The sequence below is a fragment of the Uranotaenia lowii genome, chromosome 2 (assembly GCF_029784155.1).
Source record: "Uranotaenia lowii strain MFRU-FL chromosome 2, ASM2978415v1, whole genome shotgun sequence".
NCBI classification, from domain to species: domain Eukaryota; kingdom Metazoa; phylum Arthropoda; class Insecta; order Diptera; family Culicidae; genus Uranotaenia; species Uranotaenia lowii.
Window position 1 is genome coordinate 74735612 of NC_073692.1, and position 16156 is coordinate 74751767.

A 16156-nucleotide genomic window follows, 5' to 3' on the forward strand; every position below is an offset into this window, starting at 1 on the left:
AAAATGGATTTAAATTTACCTTTTAGTCGGCCAATTTCGAACTCGAACCTTAGAGCCGAAGTCACAGAATAATTTATATTTTCACATCATTTTGAGCAAATTTTCATCACAGACTATGTGTCACAGAACACAGTATTTTGAAAATATTCACAGATTTTACAGATTTTTTTAAAGTTTTGTACGTTCTATTTCCAAAAAAACTTCTTTTTCTGTCAAAATAATTTTGTTTTTACTTTATCTTAGAAAAATATGATAAGATTGAATATTTTTATCAATTTTTCCCATGTTTTCAATGCTTTTTTATGAAATAAATGCAATTTCCACCACAGAAAACCTTCTCTGAATTTTTGGATAAAATCTTTTTATACATCGTGTGTTATTTGTGTAGCATTTTTCTTTAACGTTTAGCACAACCAATGAAATTAAACAAATTTAAAACTTGAAATCTCTACTATGTTTCGGACAAAATCTTTAAATGAAATCCTAATATTTATTTATCAGTTTTATCAGCATTACACATTCAAATGTATAGAGGAATGTACATTTTCGAATATGATTTACTTTAAAAAGTATTCCTTATCGATATCAATTGAATTCTTACTCCGACTTCTGAGCTGTATTATTTTTCATTACACTTTCTCGATCGTACAAAGAAATTTATTAGATGAATCCCTAAATTAAAGCATTTGAATATCGAGTTTTGAATCCAGTATCAACAACTTTATACTTCACATCTGGTTAACTATAGAAAGAAACTCTGAGCTCTACATTTCATGCATAAATTTTATTTCATGTAAAATTCGGTCGAATGTTTTGTATAACTTGCTTGTTAATAGCAGATTGAATCGCGAAAATGTACAAGAATATTTAACACTATGTAAATACTAGAACAAAAATAAAATTTATTGAAATAAGAAGTTAAAAAAGATTTCATAAATGATTTTATAATTCAGAACCCTTAAGTACTTCAAGCAGTTTATTTCTACTTTTCTTTGTGTTCATCAGAATTCAAATCCATGGAACCTCAAATACCGATATTTTTTCAAGATTAATTTTTTTAATGAGATTTTATCTTCCAAAAAAATTATTTTGCACTAGAATTTTTTGAAAATTTCCATTAGAACTTAAGGAAACATTTAAGGGATCAAGAAAATTGATCTTGACTTTGAGTTTAAAATCATTATTCAAGTTCAATACCAAAAAATCTTGCTTTGATCTGGCTTTATACCAAAATCAAAACTAATAACAAAATTTTAGTTTGGAAACATAAAAAAAAATTAAATGTTATTTAATATATGCAAAAAAAAAATGAACTTAGGCCTGAGCGTATGGTAGTTTTCATTTTCCACGACTGTTTACCATTCATAGAAAATAAAATTGAGTAGTTGGTGAAATCTGCATTTCATTCTGATGCTCAATGCTATCTTTTAAAGTTTAAAATCTGTAAAAACCAGAATTTTGAAAGTAGATTGAATAATTTGTAATCTGTTAAACTGTATTTTAAGATATCTATATATTTTAATTTTTTACATTTTTTTGTTTGTTTGAAAAAAAAAAGTTTCTTAATATTGCTTGTGAACATTTCTCGATTCTTCAGGTTTGTTGGTATTTCACTTCGGTTGCCGAAGTTACATTTTTCTCATTTTCACATCCCGAACTTTTCATGAAATGTGATCTGTATAAAGTATCACGATTCATGAAAAGTTCCGGAGAAAAGGAAAATGCTGTTGTGGTTTACTTCTCATGCAGATCAATGGATATTTCAACAATACTGAAATTCGAAAATTTGGTAACACTAAATAAACATACAAGATAAAAAATTATTTTAAATCAGTTAAGCATAACATTTCAAAACTCTTAGGTAAATAATTTTTTCGATATACCCATTTGACTTTAAAGTGATATTATACAAATTAATTAATGAAAAAAAAAATATTATTATTATCGTTATGATCAAGGTTGCCAAAAAAAAATTCTTTGTTTTTGTGAAAAAAATATTCTGACTTTCAATGATTTTACAAAAAAATTCTGACGGTTTTCTGTGATGAGAAAACCATTGATTTTTTAAAAAAATCATGAAAAATTGTGTCTATTTTTCATTTTACTCGAGAAAAAAAAATAAACACTAACAATCTTATCGGACATTTGGTACAAAATTTGAGAATAGTCCGGTTGCCCGGATTTTATTGAAAAAAGCCTGGATTTAGAACCGATTTTTTCACTTTACTTAGCAAATCGAACAATAAATTTAATTCTTGAATTTTTTTTCAGCAAGTTTTATAAAAATAATCATGAAAGTTTTTTGGGAGCCTAGTATACGATTTAAGGTTGCAGATAAGTTTTTATGAAAAAAAAAAAGTTTTCTTATTTTTGTTGAGCAAGTTCTGCGTCTTGACCAATTTTGCCAGGATTTTCTGTCGTAAAATTTGAGATCAAATGCTCGGATTTTGCCAGGTTTTTAGATTGAATTGCCCGGATTGTCCGGCCCGAATACGTGCCGAAAAAATTCTGGCAACTTTAGATATGATCCCAAGTAACCAAAAGTCGCTTAATCACTTAATTCGCACTCGAGAAAAATAACAACCATTTTTCGTAAGTGCTCTGTTTAGACTAAGGTTGTCAGATTGCCCGGTTAAATCCGGGTTTGCCCGGCTATTTAATCCAAAATTTGGCTGGGCTCGACCTAGATGCCTGGATTTTATTGATAAAAGCCCGGATTTTGACCATTTATTCACTTTATTGGGCTAATCAAACGAAAAAACCCAAGTTGTGTTGAATAAATTTTCTATTTATGCGTCCAAAACGATTTTTTTAGAGTAAGTTTTACAAAAGTAGTCATCAAAATTAATTTGATGAAAACTTTTTTTTAAAACTTTTTTCCTCGATTTTTGTTGCGAAATTTTTGGGTTTTGACAAAATTCGCTCGAGTATTGCCCGGATTTTTGGTGGTCAATTTCGAAAACGAATGCCCGGATTTTACCAGGTTTTTGAATAAAATTGCCGGGATTTTCCCGGCCCGGCTACGTGCTGAAAAAAATCTGGCAACCTTAGTTTAGACTTTCGATTGAACATGAAAAGTCCACAGAAGTATCGAGGAGTATTTTTGTGCGTTCTAAGCGACTTACAAAATTTGGAATTAATATATAACTGTCGTGCTTTCTTATGAACTTCTAACGAACTTTTTAGCTCCATGTGGAACCTCCAATGAAGTTTTATGTTTCATGTGGGACTTTTATGGAACTTGGGTGTAGTTTGAGTTCTGTCGAAATATTTTTACAAGATTTTTTTTCACATCCGCTAACAATATTTTTTGATGGATTTCGTACGGATTTTTTAACGGACCAAGTACGAGATCTCTCGTTTTTCCGCTTGTCGGAAATATGCTACTTTACGAAACATACATCCAATGTTACGAATTCAATGTTAATTTAATTTTCAACAAAATCCAACACTACAATTTCTGTAACTCAAACATACTCAATATGTATGATTTGGTCCATTGGTTTCTGAGATATATAATGCTAAATATTAGTGTTTCCTGGCTTAAGTTTCTTCACGGTCCTTAATGTGTTAATTGGAAACAGTTTGAGCTATTATGTTGTTCTAGATTTTTTTACAAAAAATGATGCCTTTTTCCTACGTCGATGGTGCATTGGACAAAATATGTGGGAAAAAGTTTAAATAATTAGGGAAATTTCTATTTATCACCAAAATTTTTAACTTATATAATTTTAAATTATATACACAACCTTTCTTCATTCGACCTCAGTAGAAATATAGTGATTCCGGGTCCGAATCTTCTTATTTTCCTTCTCGATAAAAGCAACTCTCACAGCAAAAGCAACGAATCATCCAGCACCTAAGGCTCACTATCAAGACGGGAAATTCATCTATGGACACGGTAGAAATGTGGGCCAATTGAACTCATAATTTTCAAATTGTTGAATGCGAAGATTTTCTACCATGAAAAACGTGCAATTCTGTTGGTTTTCCTTAATTTTGATTTCTGGTTTGGGCCAAATAATCTGAAATGTACAAAAATGCGATAAGTAAAAAAAATAATCAAAAAACAAATCAAAAGCCGATTATAGATTACTACTGTTGAATTTATTTCTGTAGACTCGCAGGACCGGGTTCAAATCATCATGTAGGATTTTTTTTCAAGTAAGTATAAATCTTGTTGAAAATAGAATCACATATCGAGAAAATATTTAAAATCAAAGCACTTCATAATTCAAAGCATGGAACGGCATAAGAACGCCCTTTTTTAATTCAAAGTTTCTTTTGAAAGCTGAATAGCCTTCTACTCAATTTTGATTGTGGAACTTGAAAGTATCAATAAGAACTTAAAATTTCAGCTATACAGCCTTCAATCAAAGCTGAATAAACTTTTGGGTACTAGGATATATAATAGGATTGGATATGGTATGATATGATATGATATGATATGATATGATATGATATGATATGACATGACATATGATATGATATGATGTGATATGATATGATATGATATGATATATGATATGATATGATATGATATGATATGATATGATATATGATATATGATATGATATGATATGATATGATATGATATGATATGATATGATATGATATGACATGATATATGATATGATATGATGTGATATGATATGATATGATATGATATATCATATGATATGATATGATATGATGTGATATGATATGATATGATATGATATGATATGACATGATATATGATATGATATGATGTGATATGATATGATATGATGACATGATATATGATATGATATGATGTGATATGATATGATATGATATGATATATGATATGATATGATATGATATGATATGATATGATATGATATGATATGATATGATATGATATGATATGATATGATATGATATGATATGATATGATATGATATGATATGATATGATATGATATGATATGATATGATATGATATGATATGACATGATATATGATATGACATGATCTATGATATTATATGATGTGATATGATATGATATATGATATGATATGATATGATATGATATGATATGATATGATATGCTATGCTATGCTATGATACGATATGATATGACATGATATGATATGATATGATGTGATATAATATGATAGAACTTAAAATATTCTAAAACAATCAATATTACATGATTTTTCACTAAGCATTATGATTGTTTAAGCTTATTGGTATAATGCTTGTTTTTGTGATATTTTACGTTCCAATTGTGGCTTGTGATATAGCTCATTTGGCAAGTCAGTTGCTTCCTGAGCCGATGTCTGTGAGTTCGAGCAAAAGAGTAAATATCGATCACAGTTGTACCGGATAAGTTTTTCAATGACTGTTCGCCAACTGCATCGTTGATATAAGTCGCGAATGGCTTATAAAGTTGAAACGACTATAATTGAAAATAAAAACCTTTTAATAAACAAAGTTCCATTAAATAAACATAATATTTTCACACTCTCGTTCGAAAAAAAAACAATCCCAAACAGCATCCCCCGAAATCCCCATATGGTGCAAGTAAATTACACTGGAGTTTTTCCCCCATGCAGCAACTCTGCCCATCTGATGCACGATGAAAGTGCATGTTTATCCGAAGAAAACTGCTTTTCCTTTTCTTCCTGAATTTACCGAAAAAAAATACTCTCTTGGAAGATTTATTTCGTGTGATTCATCTCACCATTCTTGCTCCATTTATGTTTTTTTCTCACTTCTAGGATTTGATGCTTTTGTGGTTTTTCGTTGTGTTTTATTTTTTTTGTTTCCCGTTTTTTGTTCCTTGACAGAGGATTTCCAAATGATGTTTCTGATCCGTTTTCTTATTGTAAAGAGAAATGAACAAAAAGGTACCACATCTGCCAAAACATGAACTCATGGATCGTAAATCAAAAATGTGCGCAATCAATTCACACGCAATAATCAATAATAAAACCGGCAAACGACCTTGCTACCACTTGTCTTGTTCGAAAGAGAGGAAATGTCAAATGCATTTGAGCGAAAAAGGCTCAAATCAATACTGTCCACAAAACGTGTGCCACCTTGTTATGTCAGTTTTCAGTCGGAAGCCCTAGTTTGTTTCCATCCACCCCCAAGTTCGACTGTATTCCCAAGATGCGAGAATGCAAAAATGGTGGCGAAAATCAGAAAACAATTACTACATCTTGTTTGATTACGAATTAACACCTATTTGCTCAATCTACGGTGGCGATCTTACTGGGTGTTGATTGATTGATTCGTTTGGAGTGTGATTTCGGGTGGACGTGTCAGATTTTTTTTTGTGATTTTTTAATTTAAATTTTAAATAACATACAACTGAGGAACTATTTAAAATCAATTTTGAACATAAGGTTTCAACATGAAAATATGTCCGAAATATCCATACTAAAAAAACCCATTAGAATACGCACATTGGCATAGAAATCTTATTCATCGATGTTTTGTTGATTTTTAAACTGTCTATTGAAAATTTTATTTCTTGCAATATTTGAATATTGTTGCAAATATAATTGTAACAAAGTTATTTTAAATATGTCCGACCTCCATCGACACGTATCAACAATCGGCTGCTAGTTCCCAGTAGCAACCAATTTCACACCATTCGAAATAAATATATTCATTTTTACGCCTCGGATCGACCAATTTTCGATTTTTATGGGAATTTCCCACCCATAACGGCTGACGATGACGACTAAACAACTGACTGGCTGACGAAAACCGTAGCAGCAACAACATCTTGTTTCAATACCTATGAATGGAGAAGCCGGGATCGAGGTTCGTTTGGAGGAAATTATCACATCATTTAAAGGCATATCTCACTCTCTGCTGAGGTTTGTTTCGCGCCTCGCCTGTCAGAGGTGCTAATTGATCGGTAAATGTTGTTGCTGGTGCATCTTTGTTGATTCTGGCCGGAATCGTGCATCAACATTTCTAGGAAAAAAAAGTGCTGAAGGTTTAGCTAATATTGATTTGATCGAAGGAAAAATAGTACGCATAACGTTACAAAATGTTATTTCCCTTGATGTTGTCACCGTTTCCGAAACCTTATTTTTCCAGCCTTTCAAAAACTCTGAAAGACACTTGATGGGACTAACTTATCAAAGATTGATCAAAGACTAGATTGCTCTATGAAAGCTGGTCTTGTCACACAGAAGCTCTACAAACAAAACTATCATCAAAAGCTGACCGATGAATCATAAATTGCCTCATCAAGCTTGGGTGAAAGATCCAATCAAAAAGCCCGGTCGAGCGATGAAAGAAAACCAGAAAAAGTAGAAGGAAACATAAAAACAAAAATAAACCCACTATCGGTGGTCACCACGGCTGAACGATTTTGTACCAGTTTTACCGGTGTGCACTTCAAAGTCAAGGTCAATTTTGTTTATGTTTACATTTCTTGCTGCCGCCGTCCGTCGGTTTCTTCTCCAGTTTTTCCCTTTCCCGGGGTTTTCGTTTCATTCGATGGGCAGTAATCTCCAGTTGGGTGCTGCCCGTGAATGAAATAATACTCAATGCTGCTGACCTACATCTACTAGCTACTGCTAGTGGAGGTGGAGAAAACTGTTGAAAGATTGCAGCGAAAGTAAACCTCCGTCCGCGGTAATGGATGTGTCACACATCGGTGGCTGTAATTTGATAGCCGATTCGACTATATCGTCATGCTGTTTTGATTTTTGTCAAACTAAAGTGTTTTTATGGCATCACTAACTAGGATGTTTTCATTTAAGAACTAAGAAAACAAACAGCGAAATCTTAACAGTCGAAAGACGAAAAAGACTAAAAATACTTAAAAATCGAAACAGACAAAAAAAACGAAAAACGGATAAAACGTGAAAGACGAAAATAGACAAACAAGATGAAAAAGACGAAAAAGACGAAAAAGACGAAAAAGACGAAAAAGACGAAAAAGACGAAAAAGACGAAAAAGACGAAAAAGACGAAAAAGACGAAAAAGACGAAAAAGACGAAAAAGACGAAAAAGACGAAAAAGACGAAAAAGACGAAAAAGACGAAAAAGACGAAAAAGACGAAAAAGACGAAAAAGACGAAAAAGACGAAAAAGACGAAAAAGACGAAAAAGACGAAAAAGACGAAAAAGACGAAAAATACGAAAAAGACGAAAAAGACGAAAAAGACGAAAAAGACGAAAAAGACGAAAAAGACGAAAAAGTCCATAAAGACGATAAAGACGAAAAAGACGAAAAAGACGAAAAAGACGAAAAAGACGAAAAAGACGAAAAAGACGAAAAAGACGAAAAAGACGAAAAAGACGAAATAGACGAAAAGGACGAAAAGGTCGAAAAAGACGAAAAAGACGAAAAAGACGAAAAAGACGAAAAAGACGAAAAAGACGAAAAAGACGAAAAAGACGAAAAAGACGAAAAAGACGAAAAAGACGAAAAAGACGAAAAAGACGAAAAAGACGAAAAAGACGAAAAAGACGAAAAAGACGAAAAAGACGAAAAAGACGAAAAAGACGAAAAAGACGAAAAAGACGAAAAAGACGAAAAAGACGAAAAAGACGAAAAAGACGAAAAAGACGAAAAAGACGAAAAAGACGAAAAAGACGAAAAAGACGAAAAAGACGAAAAAGACGAAAAAGACGAAAAAGACGAAAAAGACGAAACAGACGAAAAAGACGAAAAAGACGAAGAAGACGAAGAAGACGAAAAAGACGAAAAAGACGAAAAAGACGAAAAAGACAGAAGAACAAAAGAGACGAAAAAGACGAAGAATATGGAAAAGACAAGAAAGAATGAAAAGACTGAAAAGACTGAAAAGACTGAAAAGACTGAAAAGACTGAAAAGACTGAAAAGACTGAAAAGACTGAAAAGACTGAAAAGACTGAAAAGACTGAAAAGACTGAAAAGACTGAAAAGACTGAAAAGACTGAATAGACTGAAAATACTGAAAAGGCTTAAAAGACTGAAAAGACTAAAAAGACTGAAAAGACTGAAAAAACTGAATAGGCTAAAAAGACTGAAAAGACTGAAAAGACTGAAAAGACTAAAAAGACTGAAAAGACTGTAAAGTCTGAAAAGCCTGAAAACACTGAAAAGACTGAAAAGACTGAAAAGACTGAAAAGACTGAAAAGACTGAAAAGACTGAAAAGATTGAAAAGACTGAAAAGACTGAAAAGACTGAAAAGACTGAAAAGACTGAAAAAACTGAATAGGCTAAAAAGACTGAAAAGACTGAAAAGACTAAAAAGACTGGAAAGACTGTAAAGTCTGAAAAGCCTGAATACACTGAAAAGCCTGAAAACACTGAAAAGACTGAAAATACTGAAAAGACTGAAAAGACTGAAAAGACTGAAAAGACTGAAAGGACTGAAAAGACTGAAAAGACTGAAAAGACTGAAAAGACTGAAAAGACTGAAAAGACTGAAAAGACTGAAAAGACTGAAAAGACTGAAAAGACTGAAAAGACTGAAAAGACTGAAAAGACTGAAAAGACTGAAAAGACTGAAAAGACTGAAAAGACTGAAAAGACTGAAAAGACTGAAAAGACTGAAAAGACTGAAAAGACTGAAAAGACTGAAAAGACTGAAAAGACTGAAAAGACTGAAAAGACTGAAAAGACTGAAAAGACTGAAAAGACTGAAAAGACTGAAAAGACTGAAAAGACTGAAAAGACTGAAAAGACTGAAAAGACTGAAAAGACTGAAAAGACTGAAAAGACTGAAAAGACTGAAATGACTGAAAAGACTGAAAAGACTGAAAAGACTGAAAAGACTGAAAAGACTGAAAAGACTGAAAAGACTGAAAAGACTGAAAAGACTGAAAAGACTGAAAAGACTGAAAAGACTGAAAAGACTGAAAAGATTGAAAAGACTGAAAAGACTGAAAAGACTGAAAAAACTGAATAGGCTAAAAAGACTGAAAAGACTGAAAAGACTGAAAAGACTGAAAAGACTGAAAAGACTAAAAAGACTGAAAAGACTGTAAAGTCTGAAAAGCCTGAAAACACTGAAAAGCCTGAAAACACTGAAAAGACTGAAAAGACTGAAAAGGCTGAAAAGACTGAAAAAACTGAAAAGACTGAAAAGACTGAAAAGACTGAAAAGACTGAAAAGACTGAAAAGACTGAAAAGACTGAAAAGACTGAAAAGACTGAAAAGACTGAAAAGACTGAAAAGACTGAAAAGACTGAAAAGACTAAAACGACTGAAAAGACTGAAAAGACTGAAAAGACTGAAAAGACTGAAAAGACTGAAAAGACTGAAAAGACTGAAAAGACTGAAAAGACTGAAAAGACTGAAAAGACTGAAAAGACTGAAAAGACTGAAAAGACTGAAAAGACTGAAAAGACTGAAAAGACTTAAAAGACTGAAAAGACTGAAAAAACTGAAAAGACTGAAAAGATTGAAAAGACTGTAAAGTCTGAAAAGCCTGAAAACACTGAAAAGCCTGAAAACACTGAAAAGACTGAAAAGACTGAAAAGACTGAAAAGACTGAAAAGACTGAAAAGACTGAAAAGACTGAAAAGACTGAAAAGACTGAAAAGACTGAAAAGACTGAAAAGACTGAAAAGACTGAAAAGACTGAAAAGACTGAAAAGACTGAAAAGACTGAAAAGACTGAAAAGACTGAAAAGACTGAAAAGACTGAAAAGACTGAAAAGATTGACTGACGTTTCAACCAGTTTCAGTGGTCTTTTTCAAGGGAAATGCTAGTCTTTTGTACTTATTGTATTTCTCCCGAAAAAGACCACCAAAACTGGTCGAAACATCGGGTATTTCAGAACAAAATTGTTGAATATTTTTAAAAGACCGAAAAAGCCAAAAATATTTAATGAACAGCATCCGGTCTTAACCTTAAACCTAAAGTAAAAAGTTCATGATGTCAAACTGTCATTTTCCAGATCGTTTCCCTCGAAACCGATTATAAAATACCGATTTTATCACTTGAACCTCGCCTAAAATCGGTGCAATAATCATGAATAATCTTTTATTGGGTGTAGTTATTCCAAACAATCGCCGCCCCTCCGATCTATCATTCATAATTAATCGCTTTATTGAACCCATCAGCATATTTACGCACACCCAGAGTCAAGCGGCTGCCATAAATAGCAATTATCATTATGCAAACGTACGGTTGTTCCACCACACTTTAGGAGACATAATTTACCGGCTCATAACCCGGGAGCCGCAGTGTGCCACAATTGGCTTCCACGTTTCTGTAGACTGGAACTTGGAACTTGGAACTCGGACTGCCGTATCATAACTAACTCCCCCGAAAGCCGGAACAATTAAAACACTCGTCTGTTTGCTTAGTCCTTCTCTTTTCCTTTCCGACCCCACAAAATGCTCCAAGTGAATCTTGTTTAGGAGACCCAAACGAAAAAAGCAGTAGGGGAGGAGCAGGCTATATGCGCCTATTAAGCAGAACACTGATTTAATCAAATATCACATTGAATATGTGTACAAAAACTATATACACGTGTGCAGGCATCTGTTTTCTATACATTGGAGTAATTTTTGTGTTAAAATTTTCTTCTGTATCCTAGAAAATGATTTTATTATAAGTGTTGTCTAAAATGCCGAACCTCAAACCGTGCTGGCTAAATGCGCCTATTTTTGTTTTGAACAAAATTTATGTTTTTTGGGCAATATTTCCGTATAATTTCATTGAAACTGCAAGAAAGTAATAATTTCCGTACGACAAAGCTGAAGTTTCATGAAAACCTATGTATATTTTAGTTTTATGGAATAAAACAAAAGCTAGGGTTGCCATACTATGGAGGCAGTTCATCCAAGAGAAAAACTTTATCAAATCTGTTTTTAGATCTTCAATTCTCTCTTAGGATGTTATTCAGAGCTTAGATTTGAAGGTTCGATGATAAAAATCATTTATTTATTCTATTTAACCTGTTATTTTAGGATGGAGGCATTTTACAAACATGATAGGGGCATACAAAAACACTCTATTATTCCATTACATAATCATTATTCAACCTCCACAAAAGCTGAAATATGTTTAATTTCTTAAGTTCATTTGAATAAGAAACAAAACCATCCTAGTTTTTGTTTCAAGCTTCTTTACGTATAATTTTTAAAAGTCGAAATATTACATCAAAATGTATCAAAACCTTGTATGATTTTTTAAATTTTTTTGAGTTTGTAAATTCATAAAATTCTTTCTTGCCTTTTGTTCTAAGCGTATCACCCTCAAAATGCATTGGTCAGATAAGCTGTCTAGTCAGCCATTTCATCAAACAGCCGTAGGGTCATTTAACCCGATAGGCCCATTTAGGAAACCTTTCCCCTACTAGCAACTCGCGAAATTCTACGCTCTTCACCAGTGCTCATATTACACGAAACGTGAACTGGAATGGCTTTTCGTTCACGAAACGAACCCTGTCTGGCTGCCGGACTGTCAACAGCAATGAAAATTTTCAACGGTCCAGTGCGAACGGGTGAAGAAATGTTTGGAAACGAGGAGGATTTTTTTTTTAAACGGCGCGCGAACCGTATGTTTGTTTGCGTTTTTGGAAGAGTGCAGCACCGAACAGCATCCAAGGTTGATTCGAGCTGACAGGATCAAGTCTAATTCACTTGTACGGCTTTTTTTTTGCTTCTTTCAAATAGACAAACAAGCTTAATAATTCTACACTTCTGTCTGTCCTTGACGACGAAAATTGTCAGGCAGAGTTTGACCCAAATTCTGTTTTGTTATAATTTTAAGAAATTTATTCTGTTTTTAAACAAGTTTCTTCTTATCGACAAAAGACAAACAGCTTCCGTATCTCAAGTCTCAACTCTCGATACTCATTGCACTGAATTCTTTCAACTTTTCAATCTGGATTCTCAACTCTCGACTTTCGACGCTCGATTCTGGACTCTCGAATCTCGACTCCTGAATCTAAACTCTTTTATCTCGACCTTCGACGCTCGTTTCTGGAATCTCGATTCTCGACTCTCCGAATCTTCGACTCTCGACTCTCAACTTTCGACGCTCGATACGACTTTCGATTTCAGACTCTCAACTCTTGCTTCTCGACATTCGACACTCGATTCTGGACTCTCGACTCTCTAATTCCAAATCTCAAGTCTCGTCTCTCGACTTTCGACGTTCGATTTTGGACTCACGAATTGCGATTCTACGAATCTCCGACTTCCGACTCTCAACTTTCGACGCTCGATACAACTTTCAATTTCAGACTTTCAACTCTTGCTTCTCGACTTTCGACGCTAGATTCTGGATTCTTGACTCTTGACTTTGGAATCTCAACTCTCGTCTCTCAACTCTCGACGCTCGATTCTGGACTCTCAACTTTCGACTCTCTGAATCTCCGACTCTCGACTCTAAACCCTCGCCTCTCGACTTTCGACGCTCGACTCTCGATTCTTGAAACTCTTGAATCTCCAATCTTGAAAATCGACTCTTGACTCTTGACTCTCGACTCTCGACTCTCGACTGTTGATTCTTGATTCTCGTCTCTGAACTTTCGACTATCGACTCTCAACTCTTGACTGTCCACTCTCCACAATTGACTCTATATACAAGACTCTCGACTGTCGACTCTCGACTCTAGCCTCACAATTGTCGACCTTCGATTCTCGACTCATGAATCTCTTATCTTGAATCTCGACTTTCAACACTCGAATCTTGACTTTCGACTCGCGAATTTGGACTCTCGACTCTTGACACTCGACTTGATTCTCGAATCTCACGACTCTCAACTCTCGACTTCTGACTCTCAACTCTCGCCTTTTGACTTTCGATGCTCAATTTTGGACTCTCGACTCTCAGAATCTCCGACAATCAGAATCACCGACTCTCGACTCTCAACTCTCGACACTCGAAACGACTTTCGATTTCAGACTCTCAACTCCACGATTCTCGACGCTCTCAATTCTCGATTCTGGACTCTCAACTTTCGACTTTTGAATCTCTTGAATCTGGATTCTTGAAACTCAACTCTTGATACCCGACTTTTCTTTCTCAATTCTCGACTCTAGATTAATAACTCTCGACTTTCGACTCTCAACTCTCGAATCTCGCCTCTCAATTGTCGACCTTCTACATTTAAATCTCTAATCTTGAATCTCGACTTTCGACACTCGAATCTTGACTTTCGACTCGCGAATCTGGACTCTCGACCCTTGACACTCGACTATCGATTATTGACTCTCAACCCTCACGACTAATGATTCTCGATTCGACTTTCGACGCTTGACTCTCAACTTTAGACTCTCAACTCGATTCTGGACTTTCGACTGTCGACTCTCCGAGTCTTCGATTCTCGACTTTCAACTCTCGACGCTCGATACGAGCTTTGAATTAGAGCTCTAAATTCTCGATTATGGACTGTCGACTCTCGACTTTTGATTCTCTTGTATCAGGAATCTTGAAACTCAACTATTGACTCTTGACTCTGGACTCTCGATTCTAGATTCTTGTCTCTAGACTCTCAACTCTCAACTCTCGACTCCCGACTTTCCACTCTCATCTTTTGACTCTAGATTTTGGACTCTCGACATCCGACACTCGACTCTCGACTCTCGACTCTCAATTATCGATGTTCGATTCTCGACTCTTGAATCGCGGGATTCGACACTCAAATCTCGACTTTTGACTCTCAAATCTCGATTCTTGACTCTTGAATGTCGATTTTTGAATCTCGATTCTCATGGCTTTTAACTCTCGATTCTCGACTTTAGACTCTCAATTATCGACTGTTGACTCTCGTTTTTGACTTTCGACTTCCAACTTTTGATTGTCGACTCTCATCTGCCAAATTTTGTCTCTCAATTCTCGACTTTTGAATCTCGACACACTTTTTCGAACCTTTTGGAATATTCAATACTTTTAAACTTTTTAGATTTTGCAATAAATCACAGACGCTTAAGAATTTTAAAACTTCTTGATCTTAAAGGTTAAATCCTTTCATAATTTCAAGACTTTTCATATTTTTTTAGGGATGCTGTAGAGGTAGATACTGTATACTGTATCTATAGATTTTTTTCTCACTTTTTAGACTCTTGTTAGAGTTGTCAACTTTTTGACACAATTTGTTTTTTTTTAACTTATCATACTTTTTTAAATGAGACTTTTCCGACTTTTGGACAGCCGCTCCCGAAAATTTTCAAAATCTTTATGGAATTTAGGAGGAAAAAATCAAAATCCCAGTTTGAAGGATCAAGAGGTTCAGTGAAAGTTATAGAAAATTAAAAACTGAGAAAACCCGGAAGGTTTATCAGTCATATCGACTGTGATAAACAAAACGTCTGCAAGAAAAACATACAAATCCTGTTGACTGCTGAAAGTTTTGGTTACCTGTGATATTAACGTCAACTTCCGGAAGTTTCGGGTGAGATCAAGCCATTTTTGTTTTTCATTACGATTTCAACTTTACAAACTGAACATAATCATATCTAACATAACCATATGAAGCGTTTGGTAGGGAACTCCACGCTTTATTCCTTCCTTGTTCCTGTATCTTTTGCGTTTTACATCTCATGGTTGGCCTGGCCATAGTAGTATCTGCAATGCATGTTCTATGTATCAGATACTATGTTGAAAAGAAAAATGAAGAACTCAAGTTTTTCATTTTCCAGGATGCATACAAGTATTGGCCATGTTGGTGTTAGAAGAAGAAGAAGAAGAAGAAGAAGAAGAAGAAGAAGAAGAAGAAGAAGACTTTTCCGACTTTAAAGACTTTTCAGTTTTTAAATAATCTACAGACTTTCAACAATTCTCAGTTTTTTAACTTTTAAAACTTTTATGAGTTTTTAGAATTCCCAACATTTTGACTAAGTTTGCCAAAGTTTTTCACGAACGTGTCCAGGGCGGACAAATTGTTCAATTTTATCTAAAATTCTGGCAAAAGCTGGGCATTTGACTTAAAAATTTCCACCCTAAATCCAGGCAATATCCGGGCAAATTTAGTCAAAACACAGGAGTTATTCAACAAAAATTTAGAATTAAAACACATGAAATATTTGTTTTATCGAAACAATTAAGCTGCTCTTAATTCGTGTTTCAAGTTTCTGAAAAACCGAATGTTATTATTTTGGTGAAAATTGCCTAAAAAATTCGTTTTTGGTCGCAAAAATCCAAAATTATAATGACTTCATCTGAGTGTTTTTGTCGATTTTTCAAACCAAGTGAATAATTCCGAACAA

At 34.1% G+C, this 16156-nt stretch overlaps 1 protein-coding gene across 2 annotated transcripts in view; it reads left to right on the forward strand.

Moving 5' to 3' along the window:
• The window catches only part of LOC129749197 (pseudouridylate synthase RPUSD2-like), a 580032-nt gene that overhangs the window by 329035 nt on the left and 234841 nt on the right, over positions 1-16156 (forward strand). The window lies entirely within an intron of this gene.